The sequence below is a fragment of the Mus caroli genome, unplaced genomic scaffold, assembly GCF_978045245.1.
Source record: "Mus caroli unplaced genomic scaffold, Mus_caroli_1 scaffold_12, whole genome shotgun sequence".
NCBI classification, from domain to species: Eukaryota; Metazoa; Chordata; class Mammalia; order Rodentia; family Muridae; genus Mus; species Mus caroli.
In genome coordinates, this window is record NW_028227267.1 from 80,429,396 (window position 1) to 80,445,116 (window position 15,721).

The following is a 15,721-nucleotide window of genomic DNA, read 5'->3' on the forward strand; positions in this document are numbered from 1 at the left end:
AGCCTCAATAGTCTACTAAATACAGCACTTAAATATGTTTAATTAACATAGGATTTTTATTACAGTAAGACGTGCCTGCGTCTAGTAGGACCCACACACAACTTCAAAGAATATGATGGGCATCAAAGAACCTCCACATGGAGTTTGTTTCAAATGAAGCAAACCTAGCTACTGGGTAAAAACCTACCTCTGTTTGACTGCTCCCAGAGTGCTTTCCTCACAGTGCTTTCTACTTTCTACTTTAACGTATACCTTCTATTGCATATATATATACTGCACCAGGAGGCTGCAAATGGATACTCCAGTGTTGCAGAGAAACTTTAAGAGGCTGTCCAGATAGCCAGGAACATCTGTTATTTCTATAGATTTGGAATCTCCTTTCTCTGTACTTTCTGTTTCTCAGATAATATTTACCCTTCTCAGGTCTCTGATGGAGTTGAATTCTAGATAATTATGGTCTCACAATTAAGTTTAAGTTGTTTTGATTGGCATTTCCCTGATGACTAAGAATGCTGAACATATACTTAGGTACTTTTCAGCCATTCAGTATTCTGTAGTTGAGAATTCTTTGTTTAGCTCTGTACCACATTTTTAAATAGGGCAATTTGATTCTCTTTTCTATTTCATTGTATATATTAGATATTAGCCCTCTATCAGATGTAGTATTGGTAAAGATCTTTTTCCAATCTGTTGGTTGCCGTTTTGTCCTATGACAGTGTCCTGTGCCTTACAGAAGCTTTGCAATTTTATGAGGTCCTATTTGTCGATTCTTCATCTCAGAGCATGACCTATTGGTGTTCTGTTCAGAAAATTTTCCCCTGTGCCCATCTGCTCGAGTGTCTTTCCCACTTTCTTCTCTATCAGTTTCATTGCATCTGGTTTTATGTGGAGTTCCTTGATCCACTTGGACTTCAGCTTTGTACAAGGAGAAAAGAATGGGTCGATTTACAATCTTCTACATGCTGACCCCCAGTTGAACCAACACCATTTTTTGAAATGCTGTCTTTTTTTCCACTGGTTTCAGTTCTTTTGTCAAAATCAAGTGACTATAGCTGTGTGGGTTCATTTCTAGATCTTCAATTATATTCCATTGATCTACCTGCCTGCCACTGTACCAATACCATGCAGTTTTTTCACTATTGCTCTGAAATACAGCCTGAGGTTAGGGACAGTTATTCCTCCAGAAGCTTTTTTTTTTTTTTATTGTTAAGAACAGTTTTTGCTCTCCTGGGCATTTTGTTATTCCAAATGAATTTGAAAATTGCTTTTTCGAATTCTATGAAGAATTGAGTTGGAATTTTGATGGGGATTGCATTGAATCCATAGATTGCTTTCAGCAAGATGGTCATTTTTACTATATTAATCCTGCCAATCCATTAGCATGGGAGATCTTTCCATCTTCCGAGATCTTCTTCAATTTCTTTCAGAGACTTGAAGTTCTTATTACTGAGACCAGTTTACTTGTTTGGTTAGAGTCACACTAAGGTATTTTATATTATTTGTATACAACCACTCTGGAAATCAATCAGGCAGTTCCTCAGAAAACTGGACATAGTAATACCTGAGGACTGACCTATACCACTCCTGAGCATATACCCAAAAGATGCTCTAATATATAAGGAGGACACATGCTCCACTATGTTCATAGCAGCCTTATTTATAATATACAAGAGTTGGAAAGAACCCAGATGCCCTTCAACAGAAGAATGAATACAGAAAACAGGGTACAGTTAAAAACAATTAATTCATGAACTTCTTAGGCAAATGGATGGAACTAGAAAATATCATCCTGAGTGAGGTAACCCAATCTCAAAAGAACATATATGGTATGTACTCACAGATAAGTGGATATTAACCCAAAACCTCAGAATATCTAAGATATATTTCACAGACCACATGAAGCTCAAGAATAAGGAAGACAAAAATGTGGGTGCTTCTGTACTTCTTAGAAAGATTAACAAAATACTCATAGTTTACATGGAGACAAATTGTGGAGCAGAAACTAAAAAAATTGGCCATCCAAAGACTGCCTCACCTAAAGATCCATCCCATATACAGTTACCAAACACATACTCTGTTGTGGATGCCAAGAAGTTCATGCTGACAGGAATCTATTATAGCTGTCTCCTGAGAGGCTCTGCCAGAGCCTGACAAATGCAAAGGTGAATGTTAGCAGCCAACAATTGGACTGAGCACTGGGTCCCCAATGGAGGAGTTAGAGAAAGGCCTAAAGGAGATGAAGGGGTTAGCAACCCCATAGAAAAAAATAATAATATCAATTATCCTGATCCCCCAAGACCTCCCACAAACTATACCACCAACCAAGGAGTACACATGGAGGGACCTATGGCTCCAGCTGCATATGTAGCAGAGGATGGACATCAATGGGAGGAGAGGCCTTTGGTCCTGTGAAGGCTTAATGCCCCTGTGTAGGGAAATGTGAGGGTGGTGAGGCAGGAGTGAGTAGGTGAGGGAACACCCTCATAGAAGCAGTGGGGTTGGGGGGTGGGATAAGGGTTTTTTGGTGTAATGGGAAATTGGGAAAGGGGATAACATTTGAAATGCTAATAAAAATTGTCTAGAGAAAATACCCAAGGAGCTAAAAGGGTCTGCAACCCTATAGGTGGACCAACAATATGAACTAACCAGTACTCCCGGAGCTCATGTCTCTAGCTGCATATGTATCAGAAGATGGCCTAGTCGGCCATCATTGGGAAGAGAGGCCCCTTGGTCTTGCAAACTTTATATGCCTCAGTAAGGGGAATGCCAGGAACAAGAAGTGGGAGTGGTGGGTAGGGGAGTAGGGGGGGGAGGGTATGGGGGAACTTTTGGGATAGCATTTGAAATGTAAATGAAGAAAATACCTAATTTAAAAAAGGAAAAAAAAGACTATAGGATCACAAGAGCAATAAAACACCACATAAATACTAAAAGAAAAAAGAAAAAAAGAAAAAAGAAAAAAATTACCTAATAAAAAAGGAAAAACAAAGAAAACAGTTTAAGTTGTCTAGGATTTAAGAAAATGATATGGAAATGAAGAAAATATCTAATAAAAAATTGAAAAATGATTTAAGATCTAAAAAGATATTTTAGGTTAATAAATGAAACTTATAGTAATTGAATTAAGTTATAAAAATTTTTACTCACCAAGATAGAATAGATAGCATAATACTTTCTCTAAAGTTGCCAAATACATATGAACTGGACACTGTGAATTTAATTCTTGTAGTTTTAATTCTAGTAGTTTCCATAACTGTTCTCATTTTATATATTTTATTGATGTTAGAGAAAGAGTCTTATTGGACTAAACTGGGAGATGTAGGGATAACGTTTTATGTAGTACGTGAGGATATGCCTCTTCCTATCCTTAAGGCACCTTCTAATTGGTTAACATAAAAAGCCATTGGCCTATATCAAAAAGCAGAATAGAAGATGGAACATCTAGCAGAGAGAATTCTGGGAGTCACATGCAAAAAGATTTGCTACCAAGTTTTAGATAATGTTGGATGTATAAAACTGAGGAGACATAACCAGCCATGTGGCAGACATTTAATCATATAAACAAGATGGTAGTGTTACAGGCTAGTTGGGAACAAGCCTAGCTTAAAGCCTAGACATTAATTCATAAATAAATAAGTCTCTGTGTCATTATTTGGAAATTTAGGCAGACATAGGAACACTCACATGGCTATAGCTTTGGCTTTCCAGAAATCACTATGTAAATCAGGCTGTCCTCATGCTCAGAGATCACCCTGTCTCTTTTTCCTAAATGTTGGGACTAAAGTCATGTACCACCAAACTCGGTTGAATTTAAATTTCTACTTAAATAAAAGTATGTTAATTGGTGAAAGAAAATTATACATGTCTTCAACTACTTGATACGTCTATTATACAAATATAAATAGTATTAGAAGTCAATAGAAATGCTATTCTGTTAAATATTTGAGCATTCATACATTATTTGATGAAATTCTGTAATTTTTCTGAAATCCCCCTCCTTTTTGTGTAACTAAGTTTTTCTAAATCTATTAAAGATTTCCAATTGTTTTCCTTTGTACAGCTCAAAACAAAATATTTAAAATTTTGAATTATTTCTCACTGTGCATACTACCCACTACAATTTCATGACCATATATGCCTTAAGTATCAGTCAAAGTTTAGTCTAGGTATGTGCTATGAACAGATGTTTCATATACTTGTGAATTGTGTTGTCATCATAATAAAATATTCAAACCATTTCAAGTTAAGTGTATATAAGATAACATTAGGTTTTAATTAAAACTGAAATTTATATTGTTTTTAAATTGCACTGAATTTTCAGCAATAATTTACTTATTTGCATTTGTAAAAATTACTAGTTTCCCTTCCATGGCAGTTTGAATATGACTGGTCAATGGGAAGTGACACTATAGTTAAGAGGTATAGCCTTGTTAGGATAGGTGTTCCTTTGTTGAAAGATGTATGTCACTGTGTATACAGGTCTTGGAGAGCTGCTAAGCTCAAGCTCTGCCCAATATGGATGAGAGACTCCTCCTGACTGCCTACAGAAGACAAACTTCTCCTAGCTGCCTTTTGTTGAAGACTTACAACTCTAGGCTCGTCCAGAACCATGCCATTCTTCCTGCCATGATGATAATGAACTAGACCTCTGAAACTTTACATAGTCCCCAATTAAATATTTTCTTCATAACCAACCTTGGTAATAGTATTTCTTTATAGCAGTGGAACTCTAATTAAGACAAAAGTTGCTACCAGGAGTGGGATATTGTTGTGATAATCCTGACCATGATTTTGTTTGGAGGAATGTGAATTGGGGGATTTCAGATTTGGAGAGCAGTATAAACCTTTAAGTCGGGCTTAATATGCTGTCCTAAGGAAAATGGAAGAGAGCTGAATTGATGCTGATTTAAACTCTTTGAGAAGAATTTTAATTTGTTGCCTAGAGAGCAATCTTGAGATGTTTTGGTGAAGAATGTGCCTGCTTTTTTCCCTCTACCTGGGAGTCTGCCTGAAGCTAAAGTGAAGAGATTCAGATTGGTTGCATTGAAGACGAATGTTCAAAGCAAACTAGCAAGGATTTTCCTGTGAATCATTCTTTTTTTTTTTTTTTTTTTTTTTTACCTTTTTTTTTTTAATTAGGTATTTTCCTCAATTACATTTCCAATGCTATCCAAAAAGTCCCCAATACACCCCCCCCAGTCCCCCACCCACTCACCCCCATCCCTTGGCCCTGGCATTCCCCTGTACTGGGGCATATAAAGTTGGCAAGTCCAATGGGCCTCTCTTTCCAGTGATGGCCGACTAGGCCATCTTTTGATACAAATGCTGCTAGAGTCAAGAGCTCTGGGGTACTGGTTAGTTCATAATAATGTTCCACCTATGGGGTTGCAGTTCCCTTTAGCTCCTTGGGTACATTCTCTAGCTCCTCCATTGGGGGCCCTGTGATCCATCCAATAGCTGACTGTGAGCATCCACTTCTGTGTTTGCTAGGTCCCGGCATTGTCTCACAAGAGACAGCTATATCTGGGTCCTTTCAGCAAAATTTTGCTAGTGTATGCAATGGTGTCAGCATTTGGAAGCTGATTTTGGGATGGATCCCTGGATCATTCTTATGAAGAGTCTTTTGATCAGACATAGCACGTTAAAAAGGAAAGAAGCTGAAGAGAAGAGCGACCCTGTAGGAGGAACAGCAGTCTCAATTAATCTGGACCCCCAAGAGCACTCATAGGACCACCAAACAGGAAGCATACAACGTTGATATGAGTCCCCCAACACACACAGAGTAGAGGAATTCCCTGGTCCATGTTCATTCAGAAATGATGCACCTAACCCTCAAGACACTGGAGGCCCTAGGGAGTTTAGAGGTCAGGTGGGATGGGAGGTGGGGATATCCAAGTGGAAACAGGGGAAGGGGGAGGATGTATGGGATGTGGAACAACTGGAAGGTGGACGAAGCGGGGATAAAATATGGAGTATAAAAAATGAATTAATTAATAAATTTAGAAAAAGACAAAAACAAACAACCCAAAAGGTTTGGCTAAGAGTAAAGGGGAACCAAGAAGTGGAATGGAGCTGGATCCAGTGGTCAAGGATATTAAATGGAATTAAGAGTGGTAACTTGAGGCAAGATCCTACCCACCTAACTTATTATTTATGTGTTTGTAATTGAACAAGAGACAGTTTGCCATGTGAGGAGTTATTATTTCCTCCTTATTGTTGTCATGTTGACTTTTAGTCTGGAATAAATTACAATCTAGAAATGGGGGGGCATACCTGTGATCCAGCCCTTGATGATGGAAAACATCTTTGTCACCAGAGATTACAATTCTGGCTTTCAGATATACCTTCCTCTAATTTAAGTTACAGTTTTTTTCTGAAAGCATTTGTTTCTTTGTATAAAAATTAGTGTTGGTTCTGGTGGTAAAGGTGAAACTTCCAGGAAAATTTATTACAGGAGAGAAGATGACTACTATGTTTCACAGAGATTCATCAGAGCCATCAGATGATATGAGTTAATTCACCAACTATGTACACTTCCTGGGAAGTCTTTATACTGATTCTGGATTTTGTTTGTTTGTTATATTTTTAATGCTTTAAGTTTTAATTTTATATCAACTCTTCCTATTTTATGTTGCATTCAATATATTTTAAATACAAAATATGGAAAATAATTTGTGATCTAGCAAACTCTCCTTGACATTATTAAAATCAGTACATGTTTTTCTATAATCATGCAGACATACTGTATGCCTTTTGGTTTACTGTGAGACTTTTAGAGACAAATTTTAAAGACAGAAGAATGACTATTAAGTTCTAAAAACCATTCAATTTAAAATAAACGGATATATTAATAATATATCTTATTTTTACATACTAATATAGAAACATTCCTTTTTTAATTTAATAACTTTAAAAGATGAATAAAAATCATGCTTAAGAATATACCATAATGTTGTAGTAGTTGATTAATCCACTAGTTTAGATTAGATTAGATTAGATTAGATTAGATTAGATTAGATTAGATTAGATTAATCTAATCTCCCAGGGGACAGTGGTGCAAGTTCCTCACTATCCACCCCAATGCTCCAGATTCTCTAATGAAAAACATATATATTACACGCAGCATTATATTTAATAAATCTTAATCAGCTCAATGGTTGGGTCATTGTCAAAGTTTCACATTGCTAATGCCTTCCTTCTGACACTCACAAATTATATTATTACTAATTAAAATTTATGAAATCTATATTCCATTGTTGCTACACTAGACCCAATGGCCCCTCATCCCCCAGTGTACCACTCTTGCCTGGCTCTTACATGATTGTATGCTTTCTCTTCTGTAACTCTCAAGCTTGCATCTTATTCTTTTTCTGGCACTGAGATTCTGATTTCTTTCCCATCAGCGTTTCTTATCTCGGAATCTTAAAAGTCCTGCTTCTGTCTCCCTGCCAAGCCATTGGCTGCCAACAACTTTATTCACCCATCAAAGCCAACTGGGAGCAGGATCCCTCAGTATCTTACATGCAGACATGCAAATTCCCCTGTAATTTTGGTAACCCAACTGACATAATAGAAGCAATAAGCCAAATCCATAATACCATAATATGAAAAATTACTTTGAATTGATATTTTATGAATAAAATTTCTTCTATGCAGATACTGTTATAATAATAGCTATATGCAATATAATAACATATTTACTGTCTCTTCAAACAATACTTATTTTGTGTAGATGTGTGGACACAGGCACCACAGCCCCCTTAAAAATCAGAAAACAACCTATGACAATCATGTCTTGAGTCCTGCCATATGAGTACTAAGGATAGAAGTCAAGTCATTTGATAGAACAAGCAGCTTTAACCACAAGGCACAAGAACTGTAAATTTATTTATAATCAATAAATAAAACCAGATTACAGTCAAGTCCCAGAAAATAAAATTTATTTTTGTTGATGAATTGACTACATATTATAGTTAATCACAAAATTTCAAGAAAATAGGCATGTTTTAAACCCCAGTCATGGCAATTACTAATTAAATAATCTTGAGCAAATCACTTAACCTTTCTATTCCTTAGTTTCCTCATGTAAACAACAGAAACAGCCTTAAAGGGATTTCTGGGGATTAAATGATTTGAATGTTGTCCATATAACAATCATTAAATAAGTGTTGGTTAAATATTCCTTCATTTGTCATGAGATCTATTGACACAATGCTTAATAAGCCTTTGGAAGAGAGTTAGATATATAAACAAATGTACTCACAAAAGAATGTTTTACTAATAGCATGATATCCACAAAGTGCTTTACACTTACCCACTTGGTTGCTCAGTCATTCACATTTATTAGCAGTACAAAAAGCATTTTAACATAAATTCTTAAGTAAATAATAGCAGGAGTCATGACTATGGTTGATAATAAAATCATTATAAGATTTTGCATTATTGATACAATCAAAAAGTTTATAATTATTCTGTTGTTGTGATTTAAATCTCACATTCAATTTCCAACAAAATACATTATTCTTACTGTTACAGGGACAACCTTGTTTCCATGATATTCATGGTACTTATGAAAGCTTTCCTGTAAGTCATTAATCTTGAAACTTAAACGTATTTGTGTCATCTTTTTTTTTTTTTTTCAAAATTTTCACAGGGAGGATTTTTGTTTGTTCGTTTTGTTTTGTTTTGTTTTTTACTTTCTTAAACCTGGATACAACAGAAAGAAAACCCTAACACAAGTACTTTTCTTAGAGCAAATGATTTGCTTCAATTTGGATGCTAACTGCATTACAAAACAGCTTTCTTTATTTCCTCTCGGTGGAGTTGTACAAAGAAAAATTAACAGATGTTTAGGGAACTACATAAACAGTTCACATTGGCATAAGTATGAGTCTACAACAACAAAAAAATGTTTCTACTCTAGAAATCATGTAGCTATACAATTTCTTAATTCTGTGGAGGGTTTTCTAAATTGCATAGTTGATATCAAGCTCTTTCCTGGATGCATCTCTGCTTCTAGTTATATTAATTAGAAATAGGAAGAATAAGTATTTGTTGGGTTTAAAGAAATAGAAGAAGTATATTTAGATCCATGTGTTTTCTTTTAAAAATTCAATACCCCAAGTTTTTCTATAAGAATCAGAATCTATAAATATAAAGAAAAAATCCTCTGAAATGTCTTAAAATGTATAATCAATTATTAGGAATATGACTTAAAAATTAAATGTTAATGTTTGTCAATGTTTAAGAAAATAATTACTATAGATAATAAATAATTGGGAGAGAACATTTCCAGACCAGGTATCAATACTATGGAAATAAAATAAATAACCTCGTGACAAAGACAATAAATTTATGAGTTTACCTTATTATATTATGTATATCCTAATGACTAAGTATATTTTGTAAACTGGTTAATCCATTATTCTGTGTTTATTTGATAAATTCATTTTCATATCCTTTGTTGATGCTTCAATTATGTTATGTTTTAATTCATTTTGTTACTTGATTGAGTTACCTTTGTATTTCACATGTGAATTTCTTATGTAGAATAAGTAGTTTGATAACTGTTTCTTTTTCACTGTAAGTTCTCTACTCAAAATGCTGTCTCATTTATCTCCTGTTTTCTTACATGTGTCTAAATTTCAGGTCATTATCACTTAGTATCAAAAGTCTAAATTTAAACAATTGAAAAGAATGTGGATGAAACAACTGTGTGCTTAAAATGAATATAGTCATTTAGCAATAAATCCTGAAGTTTAATTTTAAAAAATGCTAAGCACAGCTAACACATGATTCAGCAGTCCTCCCACTGTTAACATTCAAAAAGAAATTGAAATCAATATCTCAAGGGTGTATGTGGAACTATACATGTTGCTGCAGACTTATAATGCCAGTATTTAGGAAGCAGAAGAAGAAAAAAAAAATTGTTTGTTACCATTTTAAACTTGTGTCAAGACCTTGCCTCAAAGAAAGGGGCAGCAAATGGGATACCCATACATAGCATGAGTGACCACGTTCACACCCATAAAATTATACTAAAGAGAAGGAAATACTATTTGTGACAACAGGGATAAACCTGAAGGACATTTTATGAAATAATATTTCATAGTCAAAAAGTAACATTGTTTATCTGTGATAAATAATAAATAAATCCAGAACTGAGAGTTCAGTGATAGAACACTTGTCCAGCATCCTCTGTGGGTACACTCTTTTCTATAGCTGAAAAAGAACAAAGTTAGTATATTTTAAAGCAGTTGAAGAACAATTTCAAGTGCATCACTAAGGAAAAGTTAAATAACTTAAAAGATGGGTATATGAATTAGTTTCATTTAACCATTCCACATTGAACACATGTTTAAAGACAATAGCATACTCCATAAATGTAAAGGATTGTGATTTGGATAAAATAAACATAAAAATTTGACAATATATGTTTATATCTATAATTTATAATTTAAAATATTATAGCATAATAGTTATATATAATATGATATAATCTTCATTATAAAACTGTATCCATATTGGCAAATAGAACTACCCATTCTCATACTGAACGATTTGAAAAATCTAAAATCATTTTCTCTTTCACCTAACTCTAAGTTGTTCTACACACAGCTATTCATGGGCACGGGTTCCACCATGTCCCATTGTTAGTTTCTAATATTTTTATTACATTCTATTTAGGTGAAGAAAGATGTCAAAGGAGGACACTTAGAGGATTATGGAACACTATTAAAGTGATACTCATTGCTTCTACTGTATGACAATCAGTGCTCTCCAAAATTAGCTACAAACTAAACACCCAGAAGATCCAAAAATTGAACTGTGTTGTGCAGTGTTGGTCAGCTAAAGAAAAGGCTGAAGACAGAATCAATACGGAAATGGACCACCATGATGCCTGCTGAAGAAGGTGCTAGAAATCACACGTGTGGCTCTCTTTCTAAACCAATACAGAAAATTAATTTTTAAAGAGCATGTAGTAAGTTTAAAGCTGTCCAAGGAGCGAGTTTAGAAGAAAGAAAGGGATGGCAGGGGGATTATCTCACTTTATAATCTCAAAGGTAAAAAACTAATTTTAAAAAGGCATATTTTAAGATATTGCTAGAGTTTCCTTCAAAAATGCCTTTTAATTTAAAAGTATTTCATATTAGAGAAAATTTCAAAGTGGAAAATAAAGGATCTATGCAACACATGCCTAATTTTTTCTACTTTAGTTTGTTACAATAAGCTGAAATATGTATTATAATTAATGAATATAAATCTGTGGCTTTTTCATATTTGCATTCCCCTTATTATAGAAGCAACAATTAATAAGTGCTTATTTGTTTTGTTCTATGTTATCTTTTAGATAAGAGATGCTGAGACTGACATCAGAGATATGATGATGAATTAGAGAGTTTTGAGATAATGAAAGGAAAAATGTCTACATATTCAAATATGTCAACATTTATTAAGTTGCTGACAAACTATTCCTGTGTGTCTATTCATTACCCTAGATAATTAAATTCTAATTGAAGCAGACACTTAATTACTTCTGCTCTTTGAATTACAATAACTAAGATGAAAATATAATATTTTTCAGAGTTTTCAAACTTATCATGTTAATTTTGCTTGCCTTTGAAGAAAGCGTAGGGTTTGAAAGGATAAGAATAAAACCTACAGTTACTGGAATGGCAAGTTCATGCTCCTGGAACTGATGGAAGAGTTAGTTAATCATTCTGAATTACTTGTAGAGAGCTTTCAGTTGTCTTGATGAAATGACTGGTATCAGGGCCATTTTGTTGTTGTTGTTGCATTCTTAAATTGATTTCTGGTTACCATCTTTATGAACAGCAAACATGTTTTGTTTGTGACTTTCACATTTTAAACATGGTGAGAAGGGGAATAAAGCAAACAGAAGAATAATGAAAAATGCTTCTAGTGTGAAAGCAAATTCTACTGAACACAGATCACATGGGTTAAATATTACATATTGCAAGAAAAATGTAGCACACAAAATGTATCTTATTTAATATACAAATACAAATAATTAACACCTCTTGAGTAAATATTCATCAGTTTATAATGCCCATTATTTGACAAGTTTATACTGGGTGACATTAAGCATGCAACCAACAATGAGGTGAAAAAAAAATGATCAATTTAATATCAGAATTACTCAAGAGGAAAATTAATATGGAAAACTGCTAAAGGAGTTGTTATAGATCAAAACCTGCTGGAGCATTAATTTTAATACAGAGAAGCATCCTTCAATTTTTCTGTAGCAGGAAATGTTGTTAAAAGGGATCTAAGAGAATAAGGTACTTTTCGTCATCATTTTAGTTCCTTTCTTCCAGCATGTTTATTTGATAGCTGCTAATGTCTGTGGGGCATTGGGCTATGCACAGACAGGCTGGTCTCCAGCTGAGCTGAGATCTGAGCCCTGGAGGGTGATAATTCACCTTCATGACATGGTAGGCATTCCCTCATGCTCCTGGAACTCTGGTTCCTGCCTAAGTTACCCACCCCCCAGCCCCTACAAGAGAAGCATGGTCAGTAGTCACATAGGCAATGGCCCAAGCTTCTGAACTTCAGGCTAAACTCCTCCCCATTTACCTAGCAACAGTAAAGACCATAAAAGGGGCTGTTAGGCCCCCACCTCACTCTCTTACCTCTTACTCTCTTACTTGTCTCTCTTCTCACTCTCTTGCTTCTTACCCCTCACTCTCACCCACTGTCTCCTCTCTCTTTGTCTTTTCTCCTCTCTCCTCTCTCCTCTATCTTTGTCTTCTCTTCTCTCTCCTCTCCTCTCTCACTCTTACTCTCTCTTTCTCTCTAGCCTTTCCTCTCTCTCTCTTTCTCTTTCTCTCTCTCTCTCTCTCTCTCTCTCTCTCTCTCTCTCTCTCTCTCTCTCTTTCTCCCTGCCTTTCTATAATAAAGCTCTAAAACCATAGACAGTCTCTGCTCATCAAGGCTGCACTCACTCTCATCAGTGTTAGGAACCTCTTCCCTCACCCCTCTTTCCCATTACCCTGGTGGCTTTAGCAAAGTAGCTCCTGGACTCCCAGGTAGGGCTGCCCCTTGCCACCCCTCGAAAAGTGGGTCAGAGGCTTAGAAGCCCACCCAGGGATGAGTGGAAGGTAGATAGCAGCCCTCCCACGCCTGAAGACCAGAGAATAGGTAAAATTCTGGCAGGGTATGGGTCTATCCCTATACCCTCTTCCCTTGGGCCTCCTTTTTAGTTCTGAAGAGATGTCTTCTTTATTTCCTCTGATGAATAGATGAGATAAGAGCCATACTAAAGCTGGATGAATAGGTGTCTTGGGCTGAGCACATGATGTTCCTTTCTCTGTTCTAACTATTCCTAGCCTAGGCCTGGAAGCTTCTAGGGTTCATACTATCTAATCCTCCAAGAAGACAAATTCAGTCCTGCCCAGTCCAACATGGCCTTCAAGGGAAAGAATGACAGGCTGGGGGGGGGGTGGACCAGCAGAAGTGGGCCTCCATGAGTATTGATGGCTGTCATGAGCATAAGATTTGTTTGTAAAATATTGTACATATTTTACATTTCTCCTTAAAGGAATGTTCTCCCTGTAAATGTTAAAAATTCCATGATAATCAGCCAACACAAGTCCAAGAAGTCAAAATATGGCTAATATCTCAGCAAAATGGTAAGCACTGGGATCTTCAGGACAGCCCTTAATGCTGTGGGGGAAAAAACCTCTAAAAACATAGGTTCAGCATATATATATGTAACTATGTAAAATATAAAGACACAATATGAATTATGAGGGGCTTCACAAATCTAAAGGAACCAAGGCAGCTACACTATGGAGCCAATTTTTCAAAAGATACCAAGGAAGGAAATGAAGAGATTTAGGGAGTAGTGTTTGCAGGAGATCACACTCAACTATGTTTTTGTTTGTTTGTTTGTTTATGCTTACAAAGGCAGACAAATTCCTGAGTTCAGGGTCAATTCTGGGAGTGAGCAAGGTTAGACCCTGGTGTGGTTGAAATGATAATTTCAGAACTGGGTCCCACCCATATAGTTTAGCATCTATGCTAAATAGAGGCAGGAAGATCTCTGATTTCCTTTGCAAGTTTAAAATTGAAATACATGCTTGTGGTATCCTAAGAATTAAGGGACTGGGGTAATCGGATACTGACTTTTAGTATTATTGAAAAGGAAACCTGGACTTTTTTGATATGACTGTTTGATAATGACTGTTTTGATACATAAATAAAATACTGGGATTATGATATGCAGGGGATGAGCTATTGAGAGAATTGTTAAGAATAGTAAGAGAGAACTGCTTGGAGATATGTCTCAGAATATAGAGAGAACTTTCTGGAGATCTCCAGAGAAAAACCTATCAGAGAGTATGCATAGCAGAGAGAAAGCAGTCTGGAAAGCTGTCTCCAGCAGACTATAGGCTGCCAGCTTATTCCCATGATTTAACTTTGAGCCTTTTGTTTGTCATTCCCAGGCACTCCTTCCTCAGAATCCCTCTCCAAGCCAAGGCTGGTCCTTAGCACAGTCCAGCTTGCTCACATTGGCCTCAAATTAACTTTAGCAATAAGTTGCCTCATTCTCTGGTTCCTTCTGTTTTCACTTGTTTCTAGCTTGTTCTCTGCCACCTGTTTCTGTATATATATATACATCATGTATTATATATATGTTATATATGTTAATTTCAGGCATATATATTGCTGCTGCTATTAAGTAGCCTCTTTTTCCTGGACTGTTCTCCTGTAAATTGGGCATATCCTGATATCATATCTCTGACTTATTCTGTCAAATCTTTCTCTGATTCATCACTTTGTCTGCCACTCAATTAGATGTCACTTTCAAACATGGCTGCATCTTTCTACAAACTAGCTTTAACTTCATTATTAGGGAATAAAAATGTGTACTAAGGGAGTGTCTGTATTCCAGTCAGATCATAATATAATCCAGAACTTGTCTGGATTCCCTCTGAATTATAAATACATAGAAGGTTTTTGGATAAGATCCCTTACCAGATCAGCCATGTTGCTGGATTAAATTTTTTGTAATGACAGAAAATTCTTATTTATTTGTTTATTTATTTTTGTGCTTATTTATTTATTTAATCATTTATGTGTTTATTTATCTATTTACATCCCAAATGCTGCCCCCTCATAGTTTTTCTTTGCACAGAATTTCTCCCTTCTCTTCTGAGATGGTTTGCCCACCATACCCTATCACCATGTCACATCAAGTCTCTGCAGGGTTAGGCACATCCTCTCCCAACTAGGTGACACAAAGCTGAGGAACAGATTCCAGTTTTTTCAGTGTTTTCTAGGGTTATGAACACAGAAGGATAAAGTACACAGGCAAAAATGCACTAGTTAATATTTATTCAAAATTTTCTTCCTTAAATATATTGATATATTATACTGTCTTTATTGCTTGTATTTGTTTTCAAATTTTTCTATTTCCACATTTATATTTTAAAACTTAATTACAATTAATCAGATTTGTATTATAGTAAAGTTACCATTTTTTATTAATCTCTTCATTGCACGCATGTTTAGACATTTTCTACTCAGCTGTAGATACCTCTGACCATGTATTATTGATATTGTGAATACTTAAAATTTATTGTATCTCATTTTACTAATTTATCATTTACTAATATGGGAGACCTAATTATTTTAATTACAACCAGGGATGTAATGAGTGCACAGAACAGAATTCCTACCCATTTCATTAGGTAGG

At 35.4% G+C, this 15,721-nt stretch overlaps 1 pseudogene; it reads right to left on the minus strand.

Moving 5' to 3' along the window:
• Positions 1-15,012, minus strand: part of LOC110308984 (endothelial differentiation-related factor 1 pseudogene) — a 41,613-nt pseudogene extending 26,601 nt beyond the window's left edge.
• Between the last annotated feature and the right edge of the window lie 709 nt (positions 15,013-15,721).